Source organism: Stenella coeruleoalba (assembly GCF_951394435.1).
Source record: "Stenella coeruleoalba genome assembly, chromosome: 12".
Taxonomy (NCBI): domain Eukaryota; kingdom Metazoa; phylum Chordata; class Mammalia; order Artiodactyla; family Delphinidae; genus Stenella; species Stenella coeruleoalba.
In genome coordinates, this window is record NC_137158.1 from 55,773,528 (window position 1) to 55,793,053 (window position 19,526).

General features: G+C 39.2%; 1 long non-coding RNA gene across 1 annotated transcript in view; it reads right to left on the bottom strand.

The window, feature by feature from the left end:
• LOC307195420 overlaps nucleotides 1–19,526 on the bottom strand; it is a 57,419-nt gene that overhangs the window by 33,618 nt on the left and 4,275 nt on the right. Inside the window, exon 2 of the long non-coding RNA XR_013830835.1 lies at nucleotides 14,875–14,929. This is a non-coding gene — a long non-coding RNA (uncharacterized lncRNA). The remainder of the gene's footprint in view (nucleotides 1–14,874; nucleotides 14,930–19,526) is intronic.

Genomic DNA, 19,526 nt, shown 5'->3' on the forward strand with positions numbered 1-19,526 from the left:
AGCCACAACTGCTGAGCCTGCGCGTCTGGAGCTTGTGCTCTGCAACAAGAGAGTCCGCGGCAGTGAGAGGCCCGCGCACCGCGATGAACAGTGGCCCCCGCTCGCCGCAACTGGAGAAAGTCCTCGCACAGAAACGAAGACCCAACACAACCATAAATTAATTAATTAATTTTTTAAAAATGTGTGCGGATGATGGGAGATATAGGATTTGGGAGTAACCAGTAAAATTTACAGTGTGCATAACATTCATCTCCAGCAATCTCACTCAGTACTTCTGTATCGCAGAGAAATATTTGAACATGAGCACATAGCACATAGAAGCACCTGCAAAATATTTATTGCAGCATTATTTGCAATAGCAAAAAATTGGAAGCATGTAAATGTAAGTTAAAAGGGAATGGGTTACAGCAATCCCACCCCTGGGCATATACCCATAATTCAAAAAGAGTCATGTACCACAGTGTTCATTGCAGCACTATTTACAATAGCCAGGACATGGAAGCAACCTAAGTGTCCATCAACAGATGAATGGATAAAGAAGATGTGGCACATATATACAATGGAATATTACTCAGCCATAAAAAGAAATGAAATTGAGTTATTTGTAGTGAGGTGGATGGACTTAGAGACTGTCATACAGAGTGAGGTAAGTCAGAAAGAGAAAATCAAATACCGTATGCTAACACATATATATGGAATCTTAAAAAAAAAAATGGTTCTGAAGAACATAGGGGCAAGATGGGAATACAGACGCAGATGTAGAGAATGGACTTGAGGACACAGGGAGGGGGGCGGGTAAGCTGGGACGAAGTGAGAGAGTAGCATGGACATATATACACTACCAAATGTAAAATAGATAGCTAGTGGGAAGCAGCCACATAGCACAGGGAGATCAGCTCAGTGCTTTGTGTGCACCTAGAGGGGTGGGATAGGGAGGGTGGGAGGGAGACACAAGAGGGAGGAGAAATGGGGATATATGTATATGTATAGCTGATTCACTTTGTTATAAAGCAGAAACTAACACACCATTGTAAAGCAATTATACTCCAATAAAAAATTTTTTTAGAAAAAGGGAATGGGTTAGATCTTTATGGTACATCCATACTCTGGAGTACTGTGTTTGAAAGAATGAGATAGAACACTGTGTACTGGCATACAACAATGTCCAAAAATCATAGTTTATGAAGAGATCAAAACCCAGAAAAATGTATACAAGCTTATTTCATTTATTACAAAACTCCACAGAGCAAAAAATGTGTGTGTGTATATATATATATGTTCATCTGTCCTAAATGTATGAAAATGTCTATTAAAAATCTGGAAAAAGGAAAAAAAATGTGAATTTTTAAAAATTCCTACATTTTTATAGTTCTATATGGGATTTATTTTAAAATAAATAAATAAATAAATATATATATATATATATATATATATATATATATATATATGTCAAAACCAAGGTTTCCTATAAAACAGAGGCTATGTTAAAGATTAAATCTTTGGGACTTCCCTGGTGGCACAGTGGTTAAGAATCTGCCTGCCAATGCAGGGGACACAGGTTCGAGCCCTGGTCCGGGAACATCTCACACACAGCGGAGCAACTAAGCTGATGCGCCACAACTACTGAAGCCTGCGCACCTAGAGCCCATGCTCTGCAGCAGGAGAAGCCACCACAATGAGAAGTCCGTGCACTGCAACAAAGAATAGCCCCCGCTCACCGCAACTAGAGAAAGCCCAGGAGCAGCAATGAAGACCCAATGCAGCCAAAAATAAAATTAATTAATTAATTAATTAAAAAAATCTTAATGCTTCACTTGGGAAAGAGTGCAATCAATGACTGCAAGAGTGAATGAGAGAAACCAGAAAATGAAGCAAGGAAGCAGGGAAAGCAAAGACAACATGGGACTGTATGGAGCTGGCACAGTTTCACAGGAAAGGATAGCCAGGGACATGTCCTGGCAGGCCACATGGAACATCCATCCCACATCGGAACAGCTGGGGGTGGGACGAGGAATGAACTAGAGAATCAGCTCTCTCTCATCTCCTATTCCTCATTGGTCAACTTTTCCCTCACAAGTTAACTCTGTACTTCTAGGTTGTATTAGTCATGACATCTGACGAGTCTTTGGGAAAGGCAAATCTCATGCCCAATGCTCAGTGCTCAACTGAACGCAAAACCAGTGGGGGGGGGGGAACCAGTGGGAAGAGATAAAATTGTCATGCATTTAGTTGAGTTGAGCCTGGTTTAGATGCTGCTGTAGTTCTGCCTTCATCAGGTGCAGTAAAATCTGACATCTTGCCAGGGGAACCTGAGACAGTAAGGGATATTTGGGGATGAGGTGACTCCACAGTATAATGGCCAAAGATCTCCACTGAGCAAGTAGCCAAGACCCCAGGAAGTACATGACATCAAGTGAATGTGGGAAGATGCATGTATGTTTAATTCTACCACAGATATATTAAATTATGTAAGTATACTAATTACAGAAATAAAAATAAATAAACAAACAAAAAAGTTACTAATACATTTTTACCTTCAATATAAGGGAAACTAAGAAACTAAAGCATATTTGAAAGTGTTTTAATTCTACTAGTTAACCAGGAGTAAAATTTTAAATGGGATGCTTACTTTCCAAATTCATGGACAAGTAAAAACCAAAATATAGTTCATCACTAATAAAAGGAGACTCCCAGGAAGCACAAAAATCAGAAAATATAAAACAAAATACTAAAAAGGAAAAATCATACATTTAAATTATGCTAAATGGGCAACTTCCCTATTAGAAGACAAGGATACATAATATTAAAGCAAACAACCAACCAACCAATATCTAAGTATTTATTGGAAAAACCTTCCTCATCAGTTCTGAGACCTCTCAGAGCACAAACTAAGATATTAACTTCATTTCATGCAAAACATCTCCAACTGTCAATAGAAGAAGAGCCCCCAAATGAGTAGATGAATATAGATGAATAGTCTTAGAGTCCGCGCATGAAATCTAACGGCCAGAACTGAGTAATTTGGAAGTTTGAATATAAAAGCTTCATTTAATTATTTTAATGGAATTTATCTTATCTATAGTTATAGAAATATGATTCTATTTCCTTGTTTTCCAGTATGAAAAAAATTATTTTATAAATCATGGAAACGACAGTGCATTGAGATTTTTTTGGTGGGGTGAGGAGAGAAAAAGTGAAGGAAGAGTGTGAATCCTTATGCTTATGGAGAAGATTCTTTGAGAGCTTTACTTCTCTATGTGTTTTGCATTTTTTAAAATCTTGGCACAAAATTGAACAGAAGTATAAAGGCAACAAGAGAAATCTACCAGTAATATTTCAGATAAGACTTTTGAGAGAGTTCATTATGATTAAGATAAGTTCCTTATTTCTGTGCTTCTGCCCCAACATAGCTTTTTTCCCTACAAACGTTTTATATATTTTTCTGCATTATTGTAAATAAAACTTAATCTTTTTTTTCCTCTCTAGTTCAAAGATCTTTAGTGGGTTTTCCAAAGCCATATCTAAATGTTTGAGATAATTATTGCACTACAGAAATTTACATATGCCATCAAAGTCTTTACATTTATCCTCAGGAAATATTACAGTTAAAAGAAAAGATATTTTTTTCTGTTCCATTATTTCTATCCTTGATATAAACTGCACCCCAAAACATACAAAATATGAAGAATTAAAACCATATATCCAGCATAAAGGCAACAGAGACTCATGACTATAAGTAGTGTATAGGTTACTATGAAGACTACTCTTCTGGCCCTAATTTTTTCCCAAGGAATGGTCTTGGCACTGGCTTTATAAGTCTTTGTAGATAAACACATTCGCTATGATGTGTTCAGTTCTAGATTCTGAACATTTTTATGGTATTAGTGTCTTTATTCCAAGATATTCAAGCACTAGCTTTATCAGCCATTCATTTTAAGAGCTTCCAAAAAGATTTGAGTTCAGTACACATAAACACATCCATTTGTCAGTTAATCCATACTTTTCAGACATTAAAAGAAAAAGAAATGAAGAAAGAAGAGAAGAAAGAAGGAAAGAAGATGATGACACAATCTAAAATCCTGAAATACTGAAAGTAGGTCAATTCTATGACAATATCATAAAATTTATGTTCACTTTATCAATATTGGTCATAAATATGTTATACGTTACCACCTATATTATTATCAATAGCATAAAGTGCAAGCCTGAAATCCAAGTCAGCTCTGAAGCCAAGAGAAAAGAATGACACCAACCACATCATGAGGGCAGAGAGCCAGCTGCTCCAATGGCTTTTTAATATTTAAAATATTCCTCTATCATTTAAAGGTACACCTCAAACTGTGAAAGGAATCATCAAAGAAGATACAGAAACTGAGACTCTAAAATCATAGATGATACTAATTATCTCTATTGTGAAATTCTGTTCAGAGTTTTGAGGTGAGGGATAAAAATGGTTTTTTTTGTTTTCTACCATATCAATAGTTTGATTTCATAAATGAAAACATCTTCATTCTACAATGAAGACCTAGCAATTGCACAGGGAGATCAGCTCGGTGCTTAGAGGGCTGGGATAGGGAGGGTGGGAGCGAGATGCAAAGAAGGAGGAGATATGGAGATATATGTATACGTAGAGCTGATTCACTTTGTTATACAGCAGCAACTAACACAACATTGTAAAGCAACTATACTCCAGTAAAGATGTTAAAAAAAAAAAAGACTTAGAAATTAACCTGGAAGATAAGTTATCACAAAGCCTCTGCAGTCTACGTGAGACACTGCACACTCCACACTGCTCAGCCTTATAGAACTCCAAAAAAGAGCAGCTGAACAAAACATAAATCCAAAGGACAAAACTAAAATACAGAGTGCCATGAACTCCTACCAGAGCTCATCCTTGCAAATGGCATTTAACCCTCTTTAATACTGTGTTTCAATCTGGCCTTTAACATCAATCTTTTTGACACTACTGACTCTAGTCTACTATATTACCATTAATATAACAATTTTCAGATATATTTTTAAATGGAGATAAAGTTTTCTTACCCTAGTCATCACATCAGTCCAGAGGAGGCAAAAAGAATTGGGGGGGAGGGGGGAATGGAGGGATTGGAATTAAGCAACATGGATAAGAACTCTGCCTTCCGCCCTGAGCTGAGCTGAGAGGTGAGGAGGCCACCCCTACGTGAAAGAGATTCAATATCAGAGTAGAAGGAAGAACACTCTGCCCACGCCCATTGGTAAAGCCATATATGTTCATGGCATAATACGAAGGACATGATGATGCACAAGGCCCTCATGTCCAGAAATCTCAACCCCACCACTTAACATTTTATCATCAGGGATTTATGCCTTTGCAATTACCAAGGGAAGGGATCCCACAGCGTAAGCTGGCACCCAAGAGGAAAGAAATGGCAGCCACTTGAAGAAAGAAATCCAGAAAAGCTAAAATACAGGATGAAAGGTTTGTGATGAAAAAGGCCACTGAGAGAGCAGGTAATTGTAAGTTACAAAAAAAAAAAAAGACAAATTCCACATGTGTCACTCTTTTCCCTGGATAAAATTCCATTTCCTAGTAGAGGAGAAGGACCAGTAAGAATCAAAGCAAATAAAATACATATTGAACACCTAGCATATAAATGTCTTGTTGTAGCTGTGGGCTGTAAGAAAGAAACAAAATGTAGAAATCAAAGTAGGAAGATAAGAAGGAGACATAATAATAGAAATCAAGGTTACAATAATTAAGAAACTGTGAAGTAAAATTCTAATACACATTTTGGACTAAATGTGAGAATTTCTAATTCCACGTTCAGCTCTATTTAGAGATGTGATCCTGTTGTGATATGGAAATAAATTGGTACCTGATGAGAAAAATGCTGGCAACTCTTCATCTCCAAGAGCTACATCTACAGGAAATTAACTATGTGGAAACGTTATGCAGATCTTAAAAAGCATTCACGCAAAATCTGCTTTGAGTAGATACCAATTTATAGTTGCCAGAGAATAAAATCAAAGCTGTGTGATTTCTTAGAAATAAATATGTAAAGGACAAAGAAATACAAAATAATTTTTCCTCCCTCAATCCCTAAAGAGAAAATTTCCTAAAACTATTTCCTCACAGATACAAGAGCTGTCTCATCATTCAAGCATGAAACCTGAAGAATTTCAATTAGTGATACTAAAACATGTCTTCTTAAATAAATAAGTGATACTAAAACATGTCTTCTTAAATAAGTTTTTTATTCAATAGCATTCTTTTTTTCATGTTTAAATAAATGTTTGTTGAGCATGTCCCATGAGCAAGCCATGTTGCTTAAAATGAATATAACCAGATCACTTGATCCCTACACTTAGGGGGCTTTAATGTGTGTTGAGGTAAGACATGTCAAAAAAACAATTCTAAGGCAAGGTAGAAGATGATAATGCCAAAAGAAAAATGAAAGCAAAATGCCAGGAAAGTTCAGAGGAAGCAGAAAGCTTTCCCGTAATGTTGGAAGGTACAAGACGTTTTTCATGGAGCACACACCAGCTGAGTAGGACCTTGAAGAACATGTAGGATTTCTATAGTTGTAGAGAGCACTGGAGGAATTCCAAATGAACGAAATAGTGCAATAAAAGGAGCAAATGTGAAAGAACCCAAGAAGTGTTTAAGGGAAGAACATGTAGTCCAGTTGTGTATGTTTAATGATGGTACAAGTATTGTAAGAACAAAACTCTAGACTTCACAATTCTTCTAGAAGTTCCTGGCTCATACTCAGATTTTCAAGGCATGCTTTTATACAAACAAGAAACTATCTTCTATTGAAATAACATCATAAAATTTAGATCTGGGCCTTTCTAACTCAACCCTCTATTTTAGCAGAATTGAAAAACTGACTTTCAAAGAAGATAAGTGGCATTTCCAAGTTCATACAGCTAATTAATGGCAGTGCTGAGACTCATAGTGGAGCTTATATTCTGGTCTGGAAGGAAAGATTTTTCCTGGTCCATAAATACTCTCTCACTCCACACCTTCCCTCCCCATTCATGCCAAAATATGCACTGGTTCACAGGCTGACCCATGCAGTCTGTAAGGGAGGGACAGGGTATTTTCTCTGTAAGATGCTAATTGGCTCACACAAGGAGCCATTCCCTACCTTGGCCTCATTAGCTCCAGCTTCTCACCAACTCCTGGACGGGACCCTTATTAACAAAGAGGGTCAAACAACGATGTCAGCAAGAAAAGGAATTTCTAAAAAGAACCAATAGCAGTTTAAATGCATGAAATATAACTTTCTTAGATTTGACTCCCTCTAGAGTATGTTGGAGGGAAAGACTTGATCCAGGGAATTCTTTTTCAATACACATTTTAAAACATGGAAAGTTCTTGATACAATACTCCCCCTCCTCCACAAAATCTACAAGTTTTCTTTAAAAAGAAAAGCCAAAGCAATTCAGTCATTCTTAATGGAGAGAGCTAAAATGTTCCCGGCTGAGTAAACTCCTGATTTATATCTCTAACTCATCACCTGCTGACACCAGGACCAGAGACCTCTAAAGTCAAGTCATTAAATACTGGCTCTGTGATTTAAAGTATTAAAATTCCAAATTCACAGTAATAGCTTTAGTGTGAGGCAGCTAGTGTTTTTTTCTAATGGGCTAGCATTTAATAAATGCTATCAAGTAAACCTATCATGAAGCCTTTATTTCTACAACTTCAAGTTCACTAACCAAATTCAAATGATATTCAGCTTTTTCACATGTATAACGAACATACATTCATTTGTAAAATGTGTAAATGCTATGTGTTGTTTCATGGCAAGATATATATGTATGGTTTCCATACTGCAAAAAGGAAAATCCGGGACTTGCTTAATTCTCCGAAAATCATAACATCTGAATACGTTTAAGAGATTCTTTCACCCGTTTTGCATTCTCAATCTCAGGTAGGCTTATTCAACATAGAAGTTTTCTCAAGGTCACTGAGTCATTAAGTATCATACATCAATAACAATGGAGGTATTTATGAAATCCCTCAAGGGAATGATACTTATGCTAGGATAATCAAGTTACATCTAATCATTTTTGTTCTTTCTAGCAGGAAACCTACATTAAGTACATATATATATATGTGTACATATATATGTATACAGATATCGATGTATTGTAGTTATGGATATAGATAGATATTTTAGTGACCTGTTTAATGAGCTTCTGCTATTCTAGGTTGGTAACCCTATTAAAGTGTTATTTTAGTATCTACCACCCCAAAATTTAAATAGCATATTTTTGGGAGAGGCATGCTATGCAGCTTGTGGGATCTTAGTTCCTGGACCAGGGATCGAACCTGGGCCCCAGCAGTGAAAGCGCCGAGTCCCAACCACTGGACTGCCAGGGAATTCCCTAAAAAGAGTATTTAAAGAAACTTGAAAATAACATGAGAGAAGAAACCATAAGATCTTAATTTGAAAATACCTTAACAGTCACCCGAATTTATGTAGGAATTCTACTCTGCAGGAAAACACATTCCACTTTAGGCAGCTCTCATGGTCCAAGACGGCCCTTATGTCCTTCTCTCTCAAAAATGCTCCTCTCAGTGAAGAAATTTCTCATTAGGCCTTGGGTCCCCAGCTATTAGCTGATTAGTAAAGTACTTTGGCTTGTCTACTAATATTAATAATTAACTTGATTGATTAATATACATTAAAGGTGCAGAGGAAAGTCATGCTGGTGGGAACCTGTAACGAACTGCTTATTTATTTGGACACTCTGGTACATTGAGAGTTCATTTTGACTTCATTGAATACTGCAAAGCAGATAATTTCTCACTTTCTGCAGGAGTGAGAGAGAACTCCTTTTTTCACAAGTTGCAAAATGTAGTGACTCATCTTTATTATATTGTATTACACAGTTATGTGACGACTCCTGACGTCCACAGACCATTTTCCATTCCACAGACTGGACTCACTTGACTTTCTGTTTATTGAAGTGACACTTTTGTTTGAAATTCTGGGTGCTTCTTACCCCTTTGAGTCACACACTGTGTCTGGGAGCCTCTGCTCTGGCACTTTTAGCACCTCATTAATTACTAACTGTAGCAAAGTCCTGCTGTTTTGCAACTCCTCTGCCTTTCTTGGGAAAATCACAACCCCTTGTTAGAATGAGAAGGCAGGACAATAGTTATCTGCCAAATGTCCAGTTTGGAAGCATATTACAAAGGCTAATTATCTTAAGGTCTTGTAATTTCCCTAGATATTCAAACTTGGTAAGATAACTCATTGTGTCTCTGAAGTACGTGTAAGTTTAGCAACAGGGGAAATCCAGGGAGCTTTTGCATTCAGCTAACTAAGATTAAGAGAAGTTAAATGATTGTTAAAGCTATAAGTGAGAAAAAGTGATGAAATAGAATATAGTCTCCTCGTTCACATAGGCATCTTTTAGCAGGAGAGGCCCAGAGCTCAATACCCACAGGCATAATAGCACTCCCAACTTCTTTAGCACTTATTGTCTGAATCTCCAGTTTGGCTTTCAGTATGTGCTCTGCTTCAATGTTGTTTATTTTCTTATGCATACAAGTTCTGACCATCCGCCCCACCTCCCTCAGAGGCAGGGGCTGTATCCTTTAATATTCTTTTTTTTTTAATCTGTAGCACATAGCAGAGCACTCCACACATTTCTCTATGTAGGTATTTAAAATACACGGTATTTTCCTACTACAAAACTATAACAAATAAAAATCTAATTATATAAATCGATGCAAGGTCTTAGAAAGAACAAGTTCTTAAATGACAGCTAACAATTTTATGAAGGATTAATCTGTCAGACCAATTTGGTGTTCTATGTTAAGAGGGCAGATATATTGAACAGATGCAATGAGCATACTCCACACCAGTATTAGAAATGTGTTGTTGCACTTTGCGTCACATATACCAATAAAAAGACTACATATTCTTGAAATCAGTATTCCTCAATTTGGGGGTTAAATAAAAGAAATCCAAAGGATAGCTTTCCACAGTACTGAAGAACATCTACTCATTTCCTTCACGTTGAACCCTAAGACTCTCAGTCATGTTAACCATTCTGATTTGCTCTCTGTCTTCCCCGAAATACTCTGGTTATCTTCTCTGAAATGTTCCCTTTCAGCACCACCCCTTTCCCAAACAAAGAGATTTAGAGTTGTTGAAAATTATTCACTGATCTAGGTGCAGCAGGGGCTCTTGATAAAGTTAAGGGGACACAGACTGATTTGAGCTCTACCCACCTCCACCTCTGCTTAGACTCTATCAGATATTTTGGAACGTATATCTCATCCCACATTCTCTCCTTTCCATGTTTACCTCCCTGCTTTGTGGGTCTATTCCCTCTCGTCATCTGGTAAAAGGATATAGGGGCACTGACTAGAACCTCCTGGGAAATGTTGAAATCATACAGATGCCCAACAACCAGAGATTCTGCTTTAATTGTGTTGAAATAGAGCTCGTTCATCAGTACTTTGAAAAGCTCCCTCAAATGATTATATTGTGAAGCAGCTTCTCAAACCTTAATGTACATGCAAATCACCCAGGAACATGGTTGAAATGATTCAGTAGATTGATTCAGCAGGTCTAGAGTGGGTCCTGAGATTCTGCATTTCTAGCAAGGTAATCTCTGGGGTGCTGCTCTGTGGACCACATGTGAGCAGCAAGGCTTATTAAACTGACATCTTTGGGAACGGAGCCAGAGCTAGAGCTAGCACTTACTCACCCGCCTTCCCTTCCGCTCTCCTTCTCCCCCACATACATTACTTATATATTTTAGATTCCAGTGGTGAGTAAGACTAATAGCATGGAGGGGAAGATTGAGAATAACCTGGCAACCTGCCTCGTTGGAAAAACGATTAGGTGAACAAATGTGACAACACGCCATAGCGCCTTGTGTGGACACTGGAACGTGAGCTCTCAGGAATTGCTGCTGAAAGGGAATCTGAATGTTCTGAAGGGGCAGATGCACAGACTGGGTCATTCAATTGGTCTCAAAGGAGAGAGAGAAAAATTCAAGCGTAAGTCTTTCTTTTGAACAGGAAGAACTTCAACACCTGAACTACCCTTTCCCTATACCTTCATCAGATTTGCTTCAGAATCTGGCTTAACACCCAAGTCTTTAAAGACTGATACCTTGACTGCACTGACCTAGTTCTGCTCATTTCTCTGTAGTCTAAAGAGGAACCTTTGTAACCTTTTTATGTCCTCCTCATAACTAAATTATGAGCCCCTGGAGACCTGTGTCCATGATTTCTTTGGTATAATTTTCACAAAAGTTAATACATTTATGTTTATTGTCCACATAGCAGACATTCATCATTCTCACTAATCGTTAGTCTGGAAGCAGAATCCAAGTGATTTTCATACATTGAAGTAATTTGAAAATAAGTGACAATTTCAGCAGTACAAGTATAGGGTATTACATGGAATAAACACATTGCCTTATTTAATTGAGGAGGGTATAATTTTTTTTTCCTTAAGTACAACTGAAAAAAAAAACAGAACAGGGCCACTTGTATAGCAAATCCATATTGGAATTCTCTATTATAAAAACAAATATGGGCTTCAGTTAGGAAAGTAAATACAAAAATATTAGATCTTCCTTCTATTATATTCAGAATTCATCTGACCCTAGACTTTGCAAATGCAAGTAAATGAAAGTCTATGAGGAATTATTAAAAGAACCAGAATTAAAATGTTTAACTCAAGGAAATGGGTAAATTCATAATATTTTAAACTGTATTAGGAGTTCTTCCTTTGAAAATGGTAATGAGAAACAAAGGCAATGCCCACAGAAGGTAGTAAAGGAATGTTGAATAAATGTGAGTGAACAAAAGAATGAACTAGTGAATGAATGAGTTGTTCTCAGACTCCACTGATGTGAAACAAAAGGATACAGGTTTCTAAAACAGCACAAGTGATGAAACACTGAATGCTAAATGAAACTGTGTTCAGAATCTTGGTGTGGTCAAAAATATCCTAGTAATGAGAGTGACTGGGCTTTAGTCTCAGCTTTACCAGTGTGACCTTGGGCAGGTCATCTCATCTTTCAGGTCTCAGTTTCCTCATCTACAAAACAAAATAATATATATAGGGCTTCCCTGGTGGCGCAGTGGTTGGGAGTCTGCCTGCCGATACAGGGGACATGGGTTTGTGCCCCGGTCCGGGAGGATCCCACATGCCGTGGAGCGGCTGGGCCCGTGAGCCATGGCCGCTGAGCCTGCACGTCTGGAGCCTGTGCTCTGCAACAGGAGAGGCCACAACAGTGAGAGGCCCACGTACCACACACACACACACACACACAAAAAAAAAAAATATATATATATATATATATATATATATATATACTAAGTGATCTCTAAGAGCCCTTCCAGTTCTAGAATTCCATGAATTTGGGGAGTCAAATTAAACTAAAACTTTCATTAAGAACCAGAAGTTTTACCAGTTTTTAAGCAAAGATTCTAGTTTGCTTTTGAAATTTCAATTCAGTACAGAAAACTTATGTTGGCATAACTGCATTAGAGTGAAATAAAATTTGTTCTGTATTTTTTAAAGCTTGCAAAGAAGATTGTAAATTCCTCCCCGCAAGGTCTTTAAAAACAATGCAGACTTTTGCATCTCAAGGATGCCTTTTGTGTTCTCCTGCCTCAAGTTCAAGTGTCAAACAGGTTCCCCTATTGTATTCCAGCTCCCATCTAATGGCGGTCACAGCAGAGAGCCCTGTATGTAAAGCAGCCTGGAGCCCCTTAGGACTTGGTGTTCCAGGGTGCCACAGTCACAGCAATAAGGTACACTTCAGTGGGAGGGAGTTGTAGCACCAGACTGAAATATTGGCCAAGTATGAAAAATTAGATTAACTACCAAACCCTTCAAGTTCTCTAAAACACATATATATTAATTCATCAATAGCAAACATATCCTACTCCAGGGGATTCAGCTGTGCCATCTTTCAGTCAATTTTGCCCATTATCAGTAAGAGCCTATTGAATCTTACCTTGTAAATTATCCATTATTTTTATTATGATGGAAATTGTCTATTTTAATTCTCTTATTTATTCTCCTTCTGCACACTTGTCTTGACTTACATATGCTAAGACCTATATTGACTGAAGGAATCAGAATTTGACTTAAGGGAAGTCTCAGTAGCCCAATAACTACAAAGCTGTATTTCTCACTCATGCTGTATGTCCAACATAGCCAACAGCGCGTAGAGAATGAGAGGGCTGTTCACCATAGTCCCCCAGGGACCTAGTCTGAAGAAGGCTTCATTTGGTCCTGTGCTTCCATGAACATCACAGCACTAGAAAGAAAATGTGGTAAACCTGACTCTGGTTCTTAAAGCTTTTATCTTGAAGTGACTTAGTGTCACTTCTACTCTCATTTCTTTCCACGTATACATTCTATGCCTAACTTTAAAGGGAGGGAGAGGGAGGGATATGAAATCTCTGTACATGGCTAGAAAGCATAGCGAACGGAGATAAGACTATTTGCTGAACATTCACGTGGCTACCACATGAAGCCATGCCAGGGCTGGCATTACAATTATTATAGGGAAACTCCTGTGCTCACTTTCAACCCATACTTGAGTGCTGTACAAGATGTCTCTGGCTCCCAAGAAGGCCTGTCCTTGAACTATTATGTTAGGTCCCACCAGCATAGGGAGGAATTTTAGTTCATCCTCTGATCTTTGATTATAAGTTCCTTATGGACTTTTTACACAAGGCCCTAGATATCCGTAACAATTGTATCCCTCCTATATGAAAAGAGACATGAACGATTTCCTGTCAAGAGGAGACTAGACTATGACTTCTTTGTCCTACTCTCCTACTGTATTTCTTCTTGTTCCAGAAGAATTCTCCATGTCCTCTTCCTTCTGACAGGGAAATCTTTAGTGACTACACTGTGACTTTCAGTGGAACTCTGTATTTGTATCTCCAACTTTGCTTGTATACATAAAGGGAAGTTTTAAAGTATAGAAATATCTTGACTCTCAAAAAATCTATGGCAAGGTGAATATTACTGGGAATTCAAGAAAGGCAACATTGAGACTCAAAGCAGAACAATGAAATTGTGGTCTGGGTGATATCTGCCCTAACCCACAAATAATAAATAGCCTTGATTCAATAGATACAGTAGCCGTAGGGCAGCATAATTTTCAAGAGAATGAAAAGTTCATGTGCTTAACATTTTCAAAACTGGTATCTTCAAATTAAGCAACATGGAATATTAAACTTCAGGGCTATAAACTAAAATGCTTTTCACTAGCTGGTACAGTCTTTATTTAAAATGTAGCATGGGTCCTAGTATACAATCAGAAATATCTATGTTGCCATTGAGGGTTCCCCCAGTTAAGCATTTAGAAGTTGTTCATATCAGAGAAAATCCTTTCATATAATTCTCACTAAGAGGTACCAACAATAGCAGCAATTTTGATAACAATGAATTTTTCAAAGAAAATGGATAAAACGTAAAAATGGCATAGTATGTTTTGCCTCACCTTTTTGTGTTCAAGAGTATATACTCATCTATTTTCAATCTTCAGAGCACTTTCTGTACAATTTTTCTTCTTTCCTAAGTCATAGGACATGCCTACTCTCAGGTGAAGCTGTATCAGGGAATTTTAAATTACTTTCAGAACAATCCATTGTTTAATCTTTGCCATAATCTCCTCCTATGGTAAGGGGATTGCAGTATGGTGTCTAATTTACATTTTTGTTAATGCTTCATTGGGGTCACCCCTAGAAAACTAAGTTCATCCTTGAAACAGTCACACCTCCCCTTCTGCTGCTTTTTCTTTCAGCTTCTGTTTCTGCCCTTACTTTTCAACCTCCCATAGTCACTGAGCATCCTTATTCAACACAAGTCTCCACATACTCACGTTTCATAATGCCCTGCACATGTTGGACCTTCTTCCCTTGCCACATGTCAGAGATCTGTTAAGAAAAAACAATCTAATTAAAATAATTCACTCCTTCTTAACTTTCTTGGGAATACTTGCATTTAAATAAATTTTTAATTATGAGGATTTCAAGTAGTATACATGTGAACAATTTCAACAATGGAACTAGACAGATGAAAAATTATGTACAGTCATATGCACACATAGAGAAAAAGTAGCCTTACATCTTCCCTACATCTGGGGCATACCACCCAGGCCAACATGAAATCAAAATCAAAATATGTTTCTAGAAAGAAAGGTTTACGTGAGGGTAGAGAAGAAAGAAAGAATGGCAGAGCTAAGCTAATCCTTTACAGCGGTCCCCCACCTTTTTGGCACCAGGGACCAGTTTGGTGGAAGACAAGTTTTCCACGGTCGCAGCGGGGGAGAGGCAGATGAAGCTTTGCTCGCCCCTACTCACCTCCTGCTGTGCGGCCGGTACCTAACAGGCCGCAGTTGGGTACCCCTGCCATCACTAACGTGTGAGCTAGGGTTAGGTTTCAGCGTAGGGCGCTTCTAAAGCGGGGAGGGGGCTTCCCTGGTGGCGCAGTGGTTGAGAGTCCGCCTGCCGATGCAGGGAACACGGGTTCGTGCCCCGGTCCGGGAAGATCCCACGTGCCGCGGAGCGGCTGGGCCCGTGAGCCATGGCTGCTGAGCCTGCGCGTCCAGAGCCTGTGCTCCGCAACGGGAGAGGCCACAACAGTGAGAGGCCCACGTACCGCAAAAAATAAAAATAAAAATAAAATAAAATAAAGCAGGGAGGGCTAGATTGCCCAATGGATGAGACTCAGCAGCGGACGTTTGGGTAAGGTTGGGTGACCAAAATCCTGTCTGGGAGAACATGTTGCAAAGAAATACCAGAACGTGTAGCAGATGGTGGAGCGTTGGGGCTAGGGTGGGAGAATGAGAGCAGCCAGACACCTAGAAAGGCTGACCTTCATTTTTTTGTTGGTTACTGTAAATATACTCAAACACTTATAAGAAATTGGAGAAATGAAACGTCATTTTTCTCCCATGAGAGGAATCCACCCACACTGCAGCTACAGTAAACTGGTCAAATCATTAACCCACAAAGACCCCTGCATAGGTATCAGCCATTAACAACACTCCCACATAGTCAATATTGAGCCACATTGAATTGCCGGAGGAGGAGGCCTGATACCATTCCAGGAGCATGGCTGCCTCCCTAGCAAGCGGGCAGCCAACCTTGACCACCGACCTTCACAAAACAAGATAGAAGGAGAGCTTATCCTTCCACCTCGGAATTAGGGCCAGTCTAAGCAAGGGAAGGAATCCCTCCTTATCCACATTTTAAGACTCACCATTAGTCCTTTAAATGCTGCCCATCTTAGACACAGAGTTTATCTCCCCCCACCTTTCCCCAAAGCATTGTTCCTTTTTCCTCTTCCCACAACATACCACCAGCCTTATCACATAGCATTTATCTCGTGGAAGCTTTAATGGTTTATGTGGCTGTCTCCCTCACTGAGGGTGTTCCACTGGAAGGCAAGGCCCTAATCCTCATAGTTTTGTATCCCTGGAGCCTAGCGTGGTGCTTGCCACATGTCCAGTGAATGCTGAAATAAGGGTAACCAGCTGACCAAAAGTAGCTACCCAAATGCATTGGTAACAACAGATGTAAACCATAAATGATAGGTAAATATATAGGTAGAGAGAGGTTGTTTTTGTTTTGTTTTTTAAGAGTTGCTTTGATGAATGTTTCCTTAAAGCTTGTTGTTGAACATGCCCTTATGTGCCTCTACATGCCATTTTATTTCTGTCATAAACCATAACATTGTTTTTAACCAGAGCACCAATACAACCTATAAAGTCATCCCTTGCATGTTCTTATCTTAAAGACCTTGCATAAGTCTCTGCTTCTTTGTCCAGCCCGGAGTTCACTCATAGCAGGCACCATCAACATACATTTCTGGAATGAAGGGATGACTGACTTACCTTAGCTGCCACCCTTCACTACCCTTTCCAATAAAGTACCCTCACTCACCTATGGAATGTAAAAGACTGGTTTTAGACCTAGCAGGAAAAAATAAATATAAAAAGTGACTTATTCAAAACAGCCTTAAAATCAACATCATCTTTTGCTACTGCTGTATCCTGACTACTTGCTCCTTCCCTTCCTACGTATCACCTTGTTGCTGACGCCTGGCTACAATTTTGAACAGGAACTTCGCTTTGCTCCTTGCCATTCTGATTCTAGTTTTTCCCTCTGGTTTAGCCCACAGCCATGCTCTGATGTCTGTTGTATGCCTGTTTCTTTACTTGCGAAGCCTTCCTGGCTTGTAACCCTGCAGCCTCCTCTATTTCCCTCCCCTTCACCCAACTCAGTTTTAATCAGAGTGCATTCCTCTGGAAAGGCCAGACAACATGGTAGAAAAAGCACTGGCTTTGGGCTTCCCTGGTGGCGCAGTGGTTGAGAGTCCGCCTGCCGATGCAGGGGACACGGGTTCGTGCCCCGGTCCGGGAAGATCCCACATGCCGCAGAGCGGCTGGGCCCGTGAGCCATGGCCGCTGAGCCTGCGTCCGGAGCCTGTGCTCCGCAACGGGAGAGGCCACAACAGTGAGAGGCCCGCATACCGCAAAAAAAAAAAAAAAAAAAAAAACACTGGCTTTAAGTCAGACAACCTGGTTTCGAGACCCAGCTCTGACACTTATGCGTCACTTCAGGACCCCGCAAGAATTTTTGGAAGATACTTTTAAAAAGGACTATTTATAATAGCACAAAGTGAAGGGAAACAACAGGAGATGTTAAGGCACCCAGGAACTAGTCATTTCCACTCCTAGGTAAAGAGGCAGGGAGAGTCAATGGTGTTATTGAAACCTGGTTAAGAACTAGGGCCACAGAAAAGGGGCTGCTTGACGGAGCTGTGGTCACCCCTAGGGATACAGCCATTTCCAGAACTATGTCGAAGAAGCGAGGGAGCAGAATCACTCTTTCCTCCCATACTCTGATCTCCTGCTGGTGCCCTCACTGATTGAACTCAACCAGGAATCAGAGGAAGAAAGTTCTGGGGATTTGTCCATAGAAATCAACATCCTGGGGGTCAGGGAAGGCAGAGAAAATAGATGTTGGGGTAATATAACCAGAGTAGTTTCTATATAAGTTTAGGCAAGCAACTTTATCTTTCTGGCTTACGTTGTCTCATCTAGGAAACAATGTGTTTTGAGGCTGTTTTGAGGTAACACATGCAAGAGCAACTGCAAAAGTGTTGCTCATTAAAATTATCCCTCATGTAGCCTTGCCCACGACATCTTATCGGACTTGTATGTCGTCGACAGTAATCCTTCAGCCTAAGTCTGGGACCACAGCCACTCAAGCTTCACTGTTGACTTTCTGAAGCGTTTCCTGGGACAAAGGAGACATGGATATCAGTCCTCATCCAAAAATATAAGTAGGAAAAAGAAAGGACTAACACAGAATAAAAAGGAAAGGCTGTGCTCAGTAAAATCCATGTTCCTTCCTCACTTACAATTCCTAAAAACAAAAGGAGATTGAGTGGTATCTCCATGAGGTGCAAAAGTCCTTTACTCTAATCTCTATGGGCGTCTGCCCAGAATCTGAGGTTTAAAATGTGTTCCTCCTTGTCCCAAAGTCTAGAGACATCTAGACAGATTAAACTAGTCCTGGACCTAATTTGCCAGGCCAGCGTCATCTAGGATTCTTGTAAGGGTTTAGGCATTTCCAGAAAATCAACGCGTTTACAGGCAGATTTCTAAATCTGGACCTATTCAGTTAAACATAATTCCGTAAGTGAAAGATGTGATGTCACGTAACTAGAAATAGCGTTGACATTTGCAATTACAAGTCTGTCTTTCTTTTTTGGATATATTGCCATTATTTTCAGAGCTGAAAGGGACTTTGGAGATGGTTTACTTGAATTCCCTCATTTTTCAGATAAAGAAAGCTGAAACACAACAATAAATTCAGAACAAGGACTCACCTTGATCCCTAGATTCTTGCCCTTCTTACCACAACACACAGCCTCTTTCTGTTAAAACTCTGTAGTCAAACAAAATTTTCTGAGGTAGTAAATAATTTATATTAAGTACTACCAGATATTCACTTTTTAAATGAGCCCAGCAAAGAACTGATTTGTGAAAGTTTTTAAAAATAGGCACACCAGACAGTGCTCACCACAATTTTATAAGTGTCCCATAACTTCATCTGGGAGGAAGAACATTCTTTCTTGTTGACAGAAAGTAATTCATCATGGGTCTTGATTTTCTCATGTTCTTAATGCTATATAACCATTTAATCATTTTTAAAATTGCTATAATAATTCTGTCTCCTTTATTTCTCTTTCTAAAAATAGTAGTTTCCTTCATCTACTCATTTCAATGGCTTTTAAATACTGCTGTCTGCTCTCTATTTCAGGGATGACTTCTAGCTGCATCAGTTAGTTACACAGACACCACCCGGAGGACCCTGCTTGACTTACTCACTCAGATGCCTCCAGATCTGAGTAACTGGAGGGTTGAGCATTTTCAGGATCTGCATGTTAGCTCTGTGGTATAATGACTGATGTCAGCCCGAACTTTGCCAAACAACTCTCATCACTACCAGTTATGTACCA